The sequence below is a fragment of the Anser cygnoides genome, chromosome 19, assembly GCF_040182565.1.
Source record: "Anser cygnoides isolate HZ-2024a breed goose chromosome 19, Taihu_goose_T2T_genome, whole genome shotgun sequence".
NCBI lineage: Eukaryota > Metazoa > Chordata > Aves > Anseriformes > Anatidae > Anser > Anser cygnoides.
Window position 1 is genome coordinate 11,048,240 of NC_089891.1, and position 17,666 is coordinate 11,065,905.

The window sequence follows — 17,666 nt, forward strand, 5'->3', positions numbered from 1 at the left end:
TGTGGTTCAAGACAATCAAAGTCTTCCTTTGGAAACAGACGCTGCCTAAGTGTTATCACCTAGATCTGAACCTTGTACCCTTCGTGGTAGGAGTTTCCATTTCCAGTTTCTGTTTCCTCTCCCATGGATACTCACCAATGTCCCAATAATCTCCGCAACAGCAGTACTGTGCTTTTTTCTTCAAAAAATACAAACGCTGGCACTGGTGCGTTGAGTCGCCTCGACATTGTGGTGCTCAAAGAAAACCTGGCAATGACCTCGCTCTCCATCTAACCTCACCTCCATTCGGCGGGCAGAGGCTCCCCTCGGCTCCGTGTAATATACAAGCACATTTTGTTTCTTCATTTGCCAGGTTGTTGCTGGTTTAAAGACATGACTCCATTAGGCCACTCTGGGTACAGTACGGCATCTCCCAGCTTGGGCGGCTGCTTGGGCTTGGGTGATTGCTTTGATCATGAGAGCCAAGACAAGTCCACGCAGGGTAACCGTGCTCTGTGCTCACTCCGTGTCAAGCCTGCCCGTATGACTTGTATGAGTATATGTTGTCATAGACTCCTAGATTAATGTGCTGCAGTGCTGTATGAAAGAACTCCACTTCCTGCTGAATAAGGCTTAGAGGTATCTTAACACAGTTACATAGCGTGTTTAAAGGGAAAGATCAAAAAAGAGCTGTTCCAAATACCTTGAGAGCAGGATAGCAGATACAATCATGTACTTTTCTCTTTTAACTGATAAGACAAGATGGAAAACAGCCCGTACATCTGCATGGCTACTCTCAGGAACTACCCATTCACCAACCAGCTTTACATATGGTTGGAAGAAAAAGATGTTTTTTCTAACAAACATCTGTTCCTAAAAAATAATAATAATAAAAAAAAATCAATCCTGTTATTCCTACCTCTTTTTACCCAGAACAAGTACGAACAACAAAAACTGAAGGCATCACAGCCACAAGAATGTCCTCATTGTTTTGTGCACATCACTGTGTTTCTATAAATATCAGCCCAGCTGCTATTGAAATAATCTTCATGTTTTTTAGACTATTCTGTTCTACTCATGTGTCCATATTAAATGGGTTGTTTTCATAAGGCCAAAATACCTCTTTCCAATGAACTGAATTTAGCATTCAGCAAATGCTGCTCAACCATCCCTCAGACCATTACGTTTGTAAGTTATTTTGGGGGTTTGGCAAAGCCATTAGCATCAGCTTCAGAACAGCCCTTCAAAATGTGTGCTCAGCTAAATTCACTTAATATAAAAAAATATTTAAAAGTCCAACCAAGTCGCCCACCTTCCTTTTTGCTTCCCAATCTATGGGATTGTTTTCAACTAAAATACCACGTGGGCGTATATATTCTACTCCCTTGTCCAAATGGATGTGAATATGGATTATTATGATTAGCGTGCATGCATCTACACTCTCCTGAAGAACATTTTGGGAGAGGGAATATATACCTTATATTTCACATAGAAGGTTCTGTATGTTTAAAGAATTAGAAGTATCCTCTGGTGTTTAGGAATCTAGGTACATTAGATCAGAGATTAGCTGAGTCAGAAAGCCTGTAGACCCTTGCAGTTGGAAATGGTCACATAATCTACAGTTAGTCATGTAAGATTCAAGGAAATATCCAGTCCAGAAACAACCACATACCACAATCCTTAAAGCACCTATTAAAAAAACAAACAACACACAAAACAAAACAAGCAAAAAAATAACTGTTTACTGCCCTAGATGTAGTTGAAAGACAGACAATCAGTATAAATCCCTACAGTGGCTGGTGTTTTAAGATGCTTCAAGGAGCATTGTTGGTCTCTCTTTAGAAACCATCGATGGTTACCCAAAGTGTCCCAAAATATGGCATTTTAAAAATCACCTGTGATTTGCCCCTTGTGTAGCAGCTTTTTCACATGCGTGAACTTGCAGTAAGAAGCATGATGTTTATAAAACTTTATAATAAAACATCAAAAGTTACCATAACATTATATTATCAAGTCAATACTACCTAGTTCGTTGGTAGGATTAGGGTTTAGGTCTGATTTTAATTTAGTTTTTCCTACCTATCTCATGTTTGCAGTTCAAGAAGGAATACAGAATACCCTTATACTTAAAACGTGATAGCAGAAAAGCACTGAATTAGGAATCAACAAAAAATTTCACTGAATCATAAATGACTTGAATCTGAGCATAAGTTTTGAGTCAAACTTAAATGAACAATTCTGAAAACTGGAAACTGTTCAGGACTGGGAATGGGACTGTGGGAGCTTTACTGGAGCTGGGGCTCAGTATCCCAGCTCAGATGGGATGAGCTTTGGGAAATCTGGGTGCTCACCTTGCTGCAATTTCGTCCTGTGCAGGCTCATGCCTGCTGGTTTGAAGAACTGAGGAGTGGGAGCTGAGACAGTAAGCAGTCTCCAAGTGTCTACTTCATTTCATAAATGAAGTTTCTGTCATACAGAATCACTGCTTAACTTCTGTGTTGCCATCTCAGAGACGATGCTGCTCCTTCTCCTGCTGATCAGCTCATTCGTGTTTGCTGCTCTCTCCTCTGTGCAATGGCCAATGCTAATCAAGTCACTGCAAAACCTTGCTGCTGGGTCGGAATTGTTGGCACCTGCCAACAACAGCAAAATCAGGTTTTCAAATTTGTGTTCCCAACAGTCTGCACAAGACTGACATTTCTTCAGCCCATGCTCTCTTCCCAGTCTCCACGTGTGCCCTAGGTGCCCATGGTAGAGGCCCAGCATTTAAGCCATAAAATCCAAGGGTTGTTATCTTATCCTACAGAGACTGGCTTCTTTGTGTCACTGCTGTGTTCCTTGCCATGAAAGTCATGTGCTGAAACTGCTCTCATGATACCTAAATTGTGGATAAACAGAAACTGTTAATTTTCACTGCTGGTATCATTCTTCAGGCTCTCTAAACAAGTACTGCTCACCAAATATCATGGGCTCTTGATGGATGGATGAACACTGCCTAACCGAATGTGCAGAAAGAGGGTTTTGTTGATTTTTTTTCTCTCTTTTTCAGTTATTTAGTAGATTAAATAAATAAAAATAATTCCCTTTCACTTGCGGTCCAGTGTAAGCAACTTTGTGACGTTTGTTGCCTTGGGATTTATACATTTGAAAAACCTTTGGCTCCAACATTTTCTAAAGATTTGGAAGCAAATGTTGCTCTTTAATTTGGCTTAATCTGCACATGGTGGAGGATGGAAATGAGAAAGACTAGGAATGCCTCTTCATGCTTGTAGTAGTCTACCTTACTCATTTAAAGTCAAGCTGGATCTAAAGTAAGCAACGACTGAATTTGCATTTAAATGCAGTGTATTTTCATCAAACATCATCCAAGAGGTTTCCTTGGTACAGGGATTTCTGGCAGAATTTCTCTAGTATCCTTGTTTGCTTCTTAGCTGTGGTGATGTACAAGGAAATCGAGCTACCAGATTTGGCTGATGGTTTCAGTCTTCCCCAGACATCTGGCAGATGCTGTGCTGGGTCAAACAGTTTTAAGAGGCTTTTCAAGTAGATATGATCTGAGCCACAAGATTCGGATTGTCAGACCAACTTTGGGGGCGTGTGGTTTTGGTTTGGACCCATCTTATTTTTTAATGTCGTGGATGACAAGTCCTCCTTGTTCCAATGTGCAGATTGGCTATGAAAAAAAAAAAAAAAAAAACAGTGGAAGAAAACTTTTCATATGGACAAAACATAAAACCACTCACATGTTCTGTTTGAAATTTTCCAGGGCAATTGGAACCTTTTAAATTGCCCTGTGAAAGACCCCCCAGAAAGGCTGAAGTTTAATTTTGATGAATTACCCCAAATTTTCAGGAGGATTCAGTGCTAGGGTAAGCAGGTGTGATTCTCCTGACTAACACTTATCTTGCAGGGAAAGTTGCAGATTTATTGGTTCTATTCTAAGTGAACCATTTTTTCTCAAACTGTCCAGGGCAATCTGTTACATCTGTAGTTGGCAGAAACAAGAGTATAATCTTGTCACTCATCGCCTTTGTTCTTTTCCCTTCCTGCTTTTAGTTTATTGTACTTGCCTGTTGGGAACTTTTTTTTTTTTGGATTCTAAGTGCATCAGGACGAGTAACGTGTCATCTATCTCTCTCTTCCAACAGTTGCATTATATGCTTTTCTGCTTGGTGTGTGGGTGGAAGAACAAGCTGGAGTTTTATCATGGATAATCTCTATGCCGACAAGCAAATACTGCTTTATGTATAATAATGAATAATGGTTCACTGGGATGGTGATAGCAGTCCCCAGGAGCACTAAGGAACTTTGTACAAGTTTATGTCACATGCAATTGCTTCTGATTCTACCATCTCCAGTGCTTCAGAGGGACAAAAATACAACAAAACAAGGAGCCAAATTATGCACTGAGGGGGAATGGGGAACATTGATCTTCCCTGTGCCTGTGATCAATCCCAATGCCTGAGATCAGAACAGTGTGAGTGTGGTGCAGACAAATAAGATAAAGAGCAATAAAACTAATTTTTAATTTAAGACAGATTAACACTTTCATTATTTTTTTCATCTTCAATGTTGCCTTGATAGAGCTGGTATTAAATATTCAGATATATTTTACTTATAGCATCTAGGCTTTATGTACAGTTATTGGAGAAAGCCTGGGCATCTTCAGATAGGAATTGAACCCAACTATCTGAGCTTGGGATGCGATACATTATCATCTGGAATTCTCTATCAGTCTCTATCCTTTGACTCCAGCCGGATAGGGCTCCTATCTTTGATTAAAAATTTAAATATTTGATGGATATATTCGAATGAAAGAAATCTGGATTTATACTAGAAAATTGAAAATAGTTTTTTCTTGGTAGTTTTTTTTTTTTTAAAAACCCTGTGTATAATAACTTTGTTCCATACCTAACTAGACAAATCCATCGTTTCTCTTGGGGAAAAAAAAAAAAAAAAAAAAAAAAAAAACCACAACATTTTCCTACAGCCAAAATCCTCCTCTGGAAGTGCATCTTCCAACTCATTTCTCAGCCCTGACGAAGGTAGTCTCCTGAAGACTTTGAGAGAGTAAGTTCTCATGAATCCCACAGTGACAAACAAAAAATAAACCACAAGCGATAATGAATTATTTATTTTACTTTAATATTAAAAACTTTCTGGTCATTCTACTAAATCCTCCATAAGGTATTCAGGTAGTCCCATACTGGTGGAAATAAAGTAAATTTCTCTAGTTGATTTTCTCTGTACTGAATTTATAAGTAATAGTGAAGATAGTCTAGTGTTGGTTTCAGTATAAGCGCACAGAGCTGTCTTACAAATCGCTGCTTTTTTCATGACAGGACAGTGAGATGGCAAGGCAAGAGTTATAAATTACGCTTAGTTTACTTAAGAAATAAGCCTGCATCATCAACATAGGAAAGACATCCAGCATCACTTCTACCATGAGTACGCAGTCCAAGGAAAGCAAATAACCAGCTACAAAAATCTCGGAGGGAGCCTTCCTTGGGCATTCACAGGTTCTCAAGGAGGAACAAAAATGGTCCATGATCCATCATTCATATGTTCACCGATCATATCGGGTTGTTTATAAGCTAACTTGGTTTCAAGTGGTGCCAGACACAGATGTAAATGCTGGCTGGTGCCGGCAAGGACCATCACAGCCCACACTCTGTTGTGCTGCACTCAGACAGAATACACGGGAATGAGAAGGGTTTTTATTTGGGGAATAAATAATGGCTTAAATCTCTGAAAATAATTGTTTCAATACAATATTGGGAGAATTGTTTTAGGCAGTCTGGGCTGATTTTCAGTAATCGCTTCTACAAGTCTGTAGCTGGCGAAAAGTGTCAGCAGCAAAAAAGAATGTGTTTGGAAATAGGCCTCCAACTTCCAAGGGCTTCAGGCTCCTGGGATTGCTCCCATAGGTGAGGGGAAACAACTGCTGTTTGAAGGCAGGGAAAACACCGCCAACAGTCAGCAAGCTGTTTAGAGTAGAAACTATCGATACCCTCACACTGTGCACAAGGTAAAGAAAAGTACTTTGGAACGGGATAAAAGGGACAAATTTGTAATTGCCTTAATAAATGCTTTTCCCAACAATAGCATGTAGGCACCAGGGATTAATAAAGGTATTAACCTTATGCATGCTTTCTTAAACTCAGTATTTTATAAAACTGATAGCGGTGTGTCTTTCAGAATCTATTCATATCTGAAAGATATGTCTAGCATTGTACAATAAGATTACAAGGTTTTAAAGCTTTCCCCACGTGGAGATGGAGCATGTATAGCCTCTGAGCCCATCAGAATCTGGCAGCCATTTCTGCCTCTGTTAGCATGGTACTGTTTAAACACTCTGATTAGAAGACACCTTCAATTACCTCCTGGTAAGGCTTTACAGTTATGAGGACACTATGAAGTCACTGAGTTTACAGAATTTAGGAGAGCCGATCATTTAATATACCTTCTCAGCAATGCTTTATAGCAGAATTAGTCTTTTGAGAAAAGTTTAAATACTGAAAAAACTCTGAATTAAATAAAATATACTTTTTTTTTTTTTAAGAATAACTTTCTTAATATCTGAAAAGTTTCCCTAGAGCACTGTTGAATTTATCAATATCAAACCATGAAGGACTCGGCTCCCAGTGACTTCCATGGAAGAGCTGCATTGCAGTTTGGGCATTGCAGCACTTCAGGATGCTGCTTTCCCTCTGGTGTCCAAGGAGCGATGCTCTGCGACGTGTTTGCCTGTTTGATGGCACCTTTCTGGTGAAGTCTGCGACGAGTCAAGCAGATGAAGACTGAAGAGGCAGAAGGGATGAGAGAGCAAATGTTTCACTTTTACTGTGGTCCCCACAAACTGGTGACTTTGGAAGAACCCCTTCTCTAAGATAATTTTGATTATAATTTATTACATACTGTGTTTTGACTAGCTAAATAGAAAATAAAAGAATAAGCACAGTGTTCGGCCACAGAGATCTGTCTGGCAAAAGAAAAAAAAAAAAAAGCACAAGCTTACACAGATGTGTGTAAAAATGTAGGGAGTGAATCACTGGCAATGGGAGCTCTGTCAGAATTAGGAAATTAAGTTCATTAAAGGTGTGGTAACTTAATTTTCTATGCAAGCATGTAATGATGAGGGTTGGGCAGAAAAAAAAACGTTCAGACATCCAATTTAACACAAACCCACCCAAACTTGGCAAAGGGGAGCATCCCCAGCTCAGCCCAGCCTCCTGGCTCCCTAGTTAGATTACATTTGCTCTAAATAGTCCAGACGAGCCTTGGACTGCGTACCCTCCTTGTCCCCTTCATCAGCATCGCGTTGTGGCAACAGCCTGAGAGCAGACGGGCTCTGCGGGCTGCCGCGAGCTTCCACGTGGGACCGTCCTCCAAGCCCCCCACCGAGGAGCCCCTGCGTGGTCCTGCATCCCAGGAGGGGGAGAAGATGTGTCCTGGCAGAGACGTGGCCCTGCTCCCACCCCTCGTGCTGCTGCTCAGGAGGATTCCCTCTCTCCATGCCTTTCACCTGTTTGTCTGTCTGAGCATTTGTGTTTGTGGCATTGTTTGTTCTCTGCCCCTTCTCTGCATCCCTGGGACCATGGCCATCGCTTTTCCCCAGAAGGGTTCAGGCTTTTTGCTTGCTAACTTTAAACCTCTTCCGTAAACTAATCACATAAACACACTTGAATCACATAATGCTCCTGTCAAGCATCAGTGTCCCATGTTGCTGTCAATTCTCTAAGGCGTATTTATGTTTAAGTGTGTGGTAGAGGAATAAGTCTTCCTTCTGATTATTGACAGAAAACCCAGAGAAGAAACCTCCTTTGTACTCAGATTGCACTCAGCTCCTTATAGTCACTACCTCTTAATTCAAAGCAAAGGCTTAAAAACAAAGCAATATCTGCTTTGACCTCATCACATTGTCCTACAGCTAAAGGGGCCCAGGTGTTTCCAAATCCCTCTCTTTGCCTCGCTTATCCTTAGAATGCTTAAACGAAAATTAAGCAAATTTTGGTTTCCAAAGAAATCCGGAGATTTTACTCCCTTCTAGTCCTGCTGAGGATCGTGTGGATTGCCTATCCCAAAAAGAGATCTCTGACTGATTTAGCAAAGCCCATGAAATCACTCTGGATGATATCTATGTGCCTAAAACAAGAATCTTGTCCACGTTCTTTAATTCTCTGTGTAGGATCATTACTATAGCCAAATTTCTGGTGGCCTATTAGCATTATATAAAACTATAAAAATTTCCCGTTCCAGCAAACAGCGGGTCTCACAGAAAATCTGACCCGGATTGGTTCAGGGAAAGTCAGTGAAAAATCCCAATGAGAGACATCTCTGAAACACCGACATGCCACCAAAGGTTTCTGCTGCCCACACAAAAAAAGCACCTCCTGGATGAAGAGTTATTTCGGGTACAGTACAGCACAAGTCAGCTGAGATCCTGAGGGATATATAACAGCAGCCTCATGGCTTCAGTGGAGCTGGGTTGATCGGCGTTGATAAGAACAGGGAACAGGGGCTGCAATTTTGCATTTCTTTCTCACCACTGATCGTGTATCTCCTTTTGGCTTCGCAGCATGCTGTTATTAATGCTGGCCTTATTGCCTGTGCCTGGCGGCAGTGATTAATCCAGGTCCAATTAGTGTTTGTTTCCACGCCATCTAAATCGTGTGCTACGGCTTCCTGAGTGGGAGACGAGCCCCAAGCGGCTGGCCACAAACTGCGTCTTCATCCTCCTCCTCCTCCTCCTTCTCCTCCTCCTCCTCCTCCTCCTCCTTCTCAGCCGCTGGGGCTGCAGGGGAGGAACGAGGGGAGCTCCCTCCGAGCCAGGCAGGTGACTGGTTCTAACGTGGGTTTTCGACACCGCACATTTCACTGTGGATTTGCTGTGTTTTTATTCTGCTTTCTGAAAGCTCTGAGTGAACATTATTAAAAAAAAAAAAAAAGGCAAAAAGAAAACAGTGAAAAGCAACAAGGAAGGTTTCTGTCCAAAAAAAAGTCCGAAACTGGCTCCAATTGGACCTCAGTACGGAAATGCTGGAACTTGTACCCTCCAGTGGCAAAATAAAACAGGCTACCATTATTAGAAATTTTCTACAGCTAAAGATGTAACATCATAGCTAAATTCAGTCAGAGACAGGTCGAGCAACAAAAACCAGGAGCCAAGGCAGTCTAGTCTGGTCTGAAACCTGATTCAGGCACCAGATTATGAATAGATTTAACTAGTTTGCCAAATGAAAATGTAGATTTTGGCAGTGTTGGGACTTTTTTATTTTTTTATTTTTTTGGTGTGCTATATGTGGAGTCCTATTGCACGCTGTGGGGATATGAGAAAAGAGCCTTTTTATATTATATAACTACTTGACGCGCATGTGTGTGTGTATATAATACAAAAAACACAATTAACCCCATAAATGCTAAAAACCTCAAGCACCTCTGCCTGGCGTCCCTTAGCGAGGAGCACGCTCGGTGCCGCAGATCGCAGGCAAACAGGTTGCACTTTTCCCTGTTATTCCTAACTCATCCAGGGCTGCTGCAGCTTTAGTTACATGACATGCAGTTTTTTCTTTGCCATGAGCTCCCCAAAGAAGCTCTATCTTCTTGCTTGACTTTTCAGGCTGACTTATGGAGATGGGGAGCAGTTCTTTGGGTATTTCAGAGCAGCCTGTAAAATATTTCTCCCAGTCCCTGCGCATGTCAGAAAAGAGGGTTTGACCAGGATAGAAACATCCCAGTTCAATCCCAACAGGCCACCAAGGAGCTTTCTGAACCTCCCAGGTCCTGTCCGAGCTTCCCAGAGGAACTCACTGGCGTGCAAGGAAGCTGGGGAGATGCAGCACCGCCTGCAAAGCTCGATCAGGTGTGGGGTGCTCAGCCTGCGCTCTGTAGGGTGCCAAGGCACAGCAGGGCCTCCTCCTTCAAGAACCCTTGGACATTTAAAATCTTGAGTAATTAGGGTGAAAATAAATAAATAAATAATCTATTCTTCATGGAAATCCTATACAGTATCATCTAAAACACCCCTGCAAGAGATGGGTATTTCACAGTAAAAAAGGTTAAAAATACCCACAATGCTGCAGCGCACATGTGTACAGCAAGAAAAACAAACAGGCGGTCTCTGGAGGTATATTTTGATGACAGATGCCAGTTCTCTGTGGTCAAATTTCGCTCTGATTCCGTTCAGGTATGTGATCTAGGAAGCTGTAAAAAAGGTAGAAGTTTAAAAAAGAAAATACAATCAAGGTGGGAGGAGGGGATTGTCAAAGGAGCAGATGCCTGCTTTCTGTGGCTGCTCCTTGACTGTGGGCTTTTTCGGAGTATTTCACTAACAAGGAAAGTACACATCAGTCTGTGCATGTGTGTACTTGCCAGATGTCACAGCTGAATCTTACCATCAATATCTCTATTACCCCATGAGCTCCAGAACTACTGTCACTAAGACAAAGGACACAAATCCTCATTTGTGCAGCTCAAGGTATCAGAGTCTCCTTGAATCACTGAGCACTTCAGTCAACATCTTGAACTGAAGTGTCTCTGCATTAATAAATCGCAGCGGAGATACGGTGAAACACAGAACAGGGCTCTGAGAGTTGTATAAACACATATACACAGGAGATAGCATAACTGTCAAGCTGAGCCTCTTAGAAGAACCCAAATGTTGTCGCTGCTTATATCTAGTGTATTGCACAGCTGGTTATTTCGTAAGATGTAATGCTAAGGATTTATTATGAAACTGCATTATACATTTGGAATAACTTGAATTAATCTCTCCAACCACTGCATGCATCCATAAATTCAATTACTAATTGTAATCTTTTATTTTATTAAATCATTCTGCACACACTAAATCACTGGAAATAGCACCGGCACGACAGTACACCAGATGTTTTACCCTTCTTTACTGCGGAAGTGTTGATTGACTAGGTCCTACAAGAATTACAATGTCTGCTGGTGTCTGCGCCAGCTCTGGGCCCAGATGAAATGCAGCTTTATCACCATGGTGCTGTGTCCTTATCGGAGCAGGTTTTGCCACCCAGGCAACTATTGCTGCATAACACTGCTTTTCACCTGGGGAAGTGCCAGATCGGGTCAGCACGAGGTTAGGTGTCATCATACCTGTGGTGCCATAGGCATACCCAAACCATTCCTGCTATTTTAAATTGTTTCGTTTGCAGTGAACCCAAATTACCCCCCTTGCTCCCCCACCCGAGGTCCACCCAGGACATAAAGTGTTACTACACGCTTGAAAGTACCGTGGTGATCCTCAGTGCTTATCAGCAGCTCTCGTAATTCAAGCGCTTGCCTGGCTGCTTGTTGGGAGGTTTGCCGTAGGGCCCCTCTCCATAAAGCTGTCCTCAGGGATGCGGATCTGGTAGAGGTCAGACTACATTTAAGGGAGATATTTCTCACCTCAACACCTATTTCTGGACTCTCGGTGATTTCTCTGATATATTGTTTATTAAAAAAAAAAGGCTGAAAGGACACTGTGGTTAGAAACCACCTTCCTCAGTGATGCCCACATCTGCCGAGGAGACACTCTGCAATGCAAACAGCAGAGACAGCTCTGCGGCAGCAGATTTCACACTGGGCTGAAGCATCACAGAGGAGAATCCACATGCTGTTTTTGATATTCATTAATCATCCAGCTAATTTGTTTTTACACAGGAGCGCTGACAGCAAACGAATGTTATTATAGCAACAGCGCACTGCATAATCCAGACTATTATGGTATTAGCATTGATGAAAACGGCTGCTCTGTGTTCGCTTATGCTCAACTCTGTATCCAACTGCAATTGTAAATATATCTATTTTTATTCACATCTGCTGAAAGAAATAGACCTACCATATGTGGCCAGGAGGATAAAAGGATTGCTGCTGTCTTTTTCTTCGTCCTCCCTCTGGTCCTTATCTCAGGAACATGAGTTGAAATCTGGCCCAGAATTTACTGGCTGTTCTGAGACTTTTTATGAGGCAATGCTTTCTCAGGCTGATATTGAGAATATATATATTTATATATATGTACACACATGCACACACGTATTATTGTGCCTCAGGTTATTTCTCCAGTAAATCTCTTTCATATTTGTATACAGTATGCATAGGCAGTATTCACACAAGAGAGAAAAAATAATCCAGTGGTTAAGGTTAACTTGGGATTTGAGAGACCTGTTTTTAATTCTTTCCCCTGCCACAGGCTTCCTTTTTAAAATATATATATACATATATATTTTTATATATATACACCATGGAAAAGGCACACAGGGCATTGTCTATGCTGTCCTTCAAATGGAGACCTGAAGCCACACTGGAGCCTAAATATAATGCAGTTTTTGGATGGGATTTTGCATTCAGCAAAGAGTTTCGGTGGGCTTTGACCAGACAGGGACAGACTGGGGACACATCCCTCAGGATAAGCCAAAACCCTTACAGCGCAGTCACACATAAGCTATATTTCATTTGTCTCCTACCCTTCGCCCACATACCACAGGGGCATCACAGGGTTAGACAATGCAAAGAAAAAAGGTGAACCCACGCAGTGTTCAACCCTGCCAGAGGACCCATAAGAAAAGCTAATTAATTTTGCTCCTCTCCCTCTGCTTACTCCTGGCTCCTCTCTAGACCCAACAGTCAGCTCACCTTTTGTGCCCAGCTGCTTTGCCATCACAGCAGATTTGGGGCAGAGAGCACAGAGTGTGTATACCTACAAAAAGCCTCGTTATGGAGACATTCGTGTTCCTGTGGGCATCATCCCTGGGTTGGACAGCGGAGGAGGAACCCTCCCTGCAGGAGCTGTGCGGGTTGTCCAGGAGGGCCGTGTTAGTGCCCTGTCAGTGCAGTTGCTCTAATGTTGTCACACTGAATAATGCATTTCCTTATATTTGACACCCCGCGATCTTAAAGCATTTAAAGCTTAACTATAGCTATAAGAGTTATTTTGAAACAGATGGGCACCTGGCCTTTCATGACATAGCAACTCCCTGCACTCCCTTATTTTGTGCAATACCCTCACAAAAATGAAGCGTGCCAATAAAGGGAGGAGAAGAGGGCTTTCAGGTGTTTAGTGGCTGCAAAAGTATTAATCCCGGTTTCAAATATTGTGTTATTACTGACAGTGCAGTATAAAAACAATCACAGTGATAACATACACATAAAAAAGGAAAGCCGTTTGTTGCAGTAGTTTCAGAAGTTGTGCACATGGCCTTTATTATACCAGGATTTTAACCATTTGGGTAGCTGCAGATTCGTAATGGAGTCCTGCTTTACATAGCTGCAGAAAGATTTACAAGAGTTCGTTTTAGCCCGTTATCAAACACAGGCTGAATATGCTACAAAATGGAGCAAAACCCCAAATCCATCTTCAGTCTGCTTTAAGGAAGACCTGAAGAGACGTAAGAGACCAAATCATAAATACATTGACACCCATTTCTACCTGGAAAACTTAATGGGCATGGAAAATGAATTGCTCCTTCTCGTATCTGTTTATCTTCCATTATTTGTGGTCTCTCACACAGTAGGAAAGTTGTGGTTCCCCTGATTTGCTCACTCATTCTGTTATTAGAGGAGATCTTGCCCTGCACCACAGGGACCCATTTTTCTGTCCTCACTCTTTAGCCAGTGCGGGGATCCCCGTTCATCAAAACAGTTTGTCAGAAAGTTAAAACATGTCTATACTTCTTCCTTCCCATTTTCTGTTGTTCAAATACTGACAGCCAAAAATGTGTTCATATGCTTTATGCATGAGGAAAGGTGACTATTGATGTTAGCAAATGTGTGGTCATTTTTTTTCTTGTCAAAAATCAGTCTCTGGAATCACTGATGCCTTGTGAAATTACAGTCTAATGTAACCAACTAGGGTATAATATAACCAATTTTTTTACTTTTTAAGAAAATTGTTCTCCTGGAGGTTGAAACACAAAACCAAGAAATATATGAAGTTATTTTTGTCCCTAGTCAGGGGAAATTAATGAAATGGCACCTCCCATTCTGTTGATATTGGACAAGACTGGCCAAGTCCTTAGTAATATTGGGGTTCCCGTTATGGGGAATACGGTAATCACAGGAGGGGTTAGGAATATTATACTGGTGGGAATGTCCATTTAAGCGCCAACGCAGCCGAGTACTTAAGCTCATGCTTAACTTTAAGCAAATAATCAGTTAGGGTCCATAGCTACAGAACTATGATGAAATATATGCTTACATGCTGGATTGAATGCTGTAATGAAAAATATGTACAGTGAAAGTCTGATTTGAAACATTAGAAACCATCAGTAAATATTGTCTGAAAAAACGTTTTATTCATAATGTGTATTCAGGAATACGTATCCATACTTAAAAAGCAATATTTTAGTGACTTTTCTATAATTGCCAGGATTATTTTTGAGAATCATGATATTTTCAACACAGTTTTTCAGTTTGCAGTATTTTCCCAGTTAAACAGAACTGGCTAAACCAAATAAATAGACTTCATTTTTCCCTTCCAGCTCCAGTCTGAAAATTTTGCTCAGTATTTTTGAACAATTTGTCTGTGCTTTCAGCTTGTGGAAACTAGAGGCATCGCTATATCAAACACTGTATTGCTGCCTCTCTGTGATGAATTCGTGACGGAAATGACACAGGGAGGCCAAACATACACAGTAAAATAAGGAACCCTGTAAGAAGCAAACATATTGTTCTTGGCTAAACAAGCCATTAGTCAGCATCCATTTGATAACAATCTTTGAAAATACAGAGTTTTCTTTGCACAGATAGGTTTGCTTAGTGCAGTTCTCCCTGGAGTTTGGCATTCTTCAATACTTTTAAACTGCTGGTTTTGCACTACATCAAAAACTCTATGCCAAGCAATTTGTACATCAAATTATAATCGCTGGACATATTAATAAAATTATCTTGAAAAGTTAAATATATATGAAGTGGATTTTTTTTAACTACATATGTTTTTGGAAGCCGTAATTGATATTCAACCTGATTTGTGCTAAAAAAAAAAAAAAAAAAGGATTTAATTTACTGCATAAGTGTGTAATTACATGCCTTGATATAACTGAAGACATTCTCTTCTCATATAAAGAAGAGCTATTATGTGAAGTTTAATTTGGCCCACAAAGATACAGTTTCCTCGGAGTAATTCCAGTATCTTTATTTTTTGTTGTTTGTTTTCTTTTAATCTGTGTTTATAGAAAGCATACCTAATGAAGAGCTAGTTAAACAGACGAGGACTAACTCCGGTTTCCACTGGCTTTCCCAGGGGATGGGTCCCACCCAGGACAGCCGCGTGGCTCCGGACAGACGCTGCTGGAGGATGCCGGAGGACGGGGATGGGACGAGATAGCTGGCACCAGCCCAGTGCTTGCAGAGCTGGCAGGGATCCCATGCAGGTGAAGGATGGGGTGTCACAGCCGTCCCCCTCTCTGTTTGCATCTCGCTCCGTTTTCCCTCTCTCTTTGGATCCTTTCTGCAAAGAGAGCAGCGGTACCCACACAGCAATGCCGGAGCTGAGCCTCAGCTTGCTCCACAAGTCCCAAATCCGATTCCTGGGGTATAACGGGGTATGGAGAACCCTGAAAGCGTGGCAGGAGCAGGCCCAGTGACAGGGGGAAGCTGTACTCAAAACTAAAAGGGAAAGAAAAATAGTTATTACAGCGTCACGTAGCTCCTTCTCCTCTTCAGAGAAAGCCCTCCGTAAACATTTCCCTTCTAATCTCCCTGATAGCAAGTGTAGCGAATTGTCAGCAGAGGTATGAAACCCGAGACCGGGTCCACAAGCTCTGGGTTAGGAGCAGACCTTGGCGAAGGCCCTTTCCCTTTCACACCCGTCCCAGCGTGCGCTCCCCCTCTCCCCCGTGCCTTCCCTCCCACCCATTGTACGGCTTCCAAGATTTCTCATGGAAATACCCCATGGCTTGTTTTCCATTGCAGGTTAATACCGGATTTCAGGCTGTTATTTTCTTTTTCCTGACATGTCGCCCATCACATTATGATTATTAGAGTTTTCTTTTGAAGAGTTACCTGAGGTGAAGCCTAATTGGACTCGAGGCTGCTGAGGAAGGATGCCAGGGCTCGGGAGCGCTGCCAGCCGCTGATGTGGCTCACGCACAGACAGCAAGCACAGTGAAGGGCTCGATTTCATGCCGTGATTTAAGATACTGCCTGTAAGAGGACACCGATGATAAAGCCTCGGTGCCTGCTCGAGAGCTGGAAGCAGGAACGGTGCCACTTCAATGCACAGAGACTGAGCAGCGTTTAATATAATATTTAAGGGCAAAACAGCTATATATCAAATGACAGAATGCAACAAAGGAGAGGCTTAATGGCTGCGAACTTTAATCCCGTTAGAGTTTCCAGGCTCTCTTGCTGGTTCTGGGAAGCCAGCAGCGGCTAACAGATAGTGCAAAGCCTACCTGTTAGTGGTTTAAATAAAATTACCTTGAATACAGCGAAGGTCTTATTCTGCAAAATATTGCACACTGGATTCTGCCACCCAAACTTGCATAAAATCTGTCTCGGGGATTACGGTACTAATCTCACCTTTGCACCACTGCTCGCATAGACTTCAGTGGGATGGCTACTGCAGGTGAATGCTGCTCAGTGAATACACCGGTGAGAAGAGCTTGGAAGCCGGGGTTGTCATTTTCTGTCAATGTATTTAACAATAACCGAGCTAGAAGTAGCGGCAGGACACTGAGCATCCCTGGTGAAACTCCGCTGCTTTAAGCCCGTAAATTTACGTATGTTTTCCCTTCATTTATAACAACTTTCATCTGATTCTAGCTAAGGCCTGGATGTGTTGATAGCAAATAAAATGTATGGTCCAGAGGTGTGGTTTTTTCCTGGTAGATTAGATTGACTTCAAATGCTGCTGGAGAAGCGACCTTAGTTTCTTGCTTTTTACCAATGTACCTATTACCTTTTTGAACTACTAAGAGAGAAACACGAGGGAGGGAAGAGAACCCAAATGCTGTCACAGCTCCCCTTCTGGACCTCGAGCACGCTGCTACACAGGCACTGCCGTGGTGTTAGGAGCGTGCGTTTTTTCTGTCTCAGCATTTTGGAGCACAAATGTCAGCTACACATCCAAGTCAGTCTGTTTTCATCATGTGCTTCAAGTTGAATTGTTTTATCAGCAGCTGACTAAGATGATAGCTAGGCAAAGAGATAGTGGGGAAAAAAAAAAAGAAAAAGAAAAAAAAAGCAGAAAAGAAACAGAAATAAAAGGTTGAAATGTTTGATTTTTTCTGTCTCGACTTCTTTTATTTTCCCTTTAAGCAAGCTCTAGAGAACATTTTGATGTGGTCTGTGGGATTGTTCCCTCAGAGATGATTAAAAGCAAATCCCATCAGCCATTAGGCCCTTTCAATATGATCATGTTTTTCCATCTAATTTTATCAGCCCAAATGATGACTTAACTGGGAGCGAACGCCAGTTGACCAACTCTCCCAAAGCATTTTCCTAACCAAAGGTGGTAAAGGCTCCCTTAATGAATTCTGATTTTCCATTTATAAAAATGTCCAGCACGCACGTGCACACACACACACACACAAGTGCATACATAGGAGGGAGAAACTAAAGCCTTTGTTTACTGTTTCTCTACAATCAGATGTTTTACAGATTAAGAGAAAAGGAGAAGGGGGGAAAGGAGCAGAGGAAAATCATGTGGGACAAAAGAAAAAAAAAAAAGCCACATTTTCTAT

At 41.8% G+C, this 17,666-nt stretch overlaps 1 long non-coding RNA gene across 1 annotated transcript in view; it reads left to right on the plus strand.

Annotated features, from left to right (window-relative positions):
• LOC136786662 (uncharacterized) overlaps nucleotides 1–17,092 on the plus strand; it is a 50,528-nt gene extending 33,436 nt beyond the window's left edge. The window contains exons 3-4 of the long non-coding RNA XR_010825935.1: nucleotides 15,224–15,353; nucleotides 15,895–17,092. This is a non-coding gene — a long non-coding RNA (uncharacterized lncRNA). The remainder of the gene's footprint in view (nucleotides 1–15,223; nucleotides 15,354–15,894) is intronic.
• The last annotated feature ends 574 nt before the right edge of the window (nucleotides 17,093–17,666 follow it).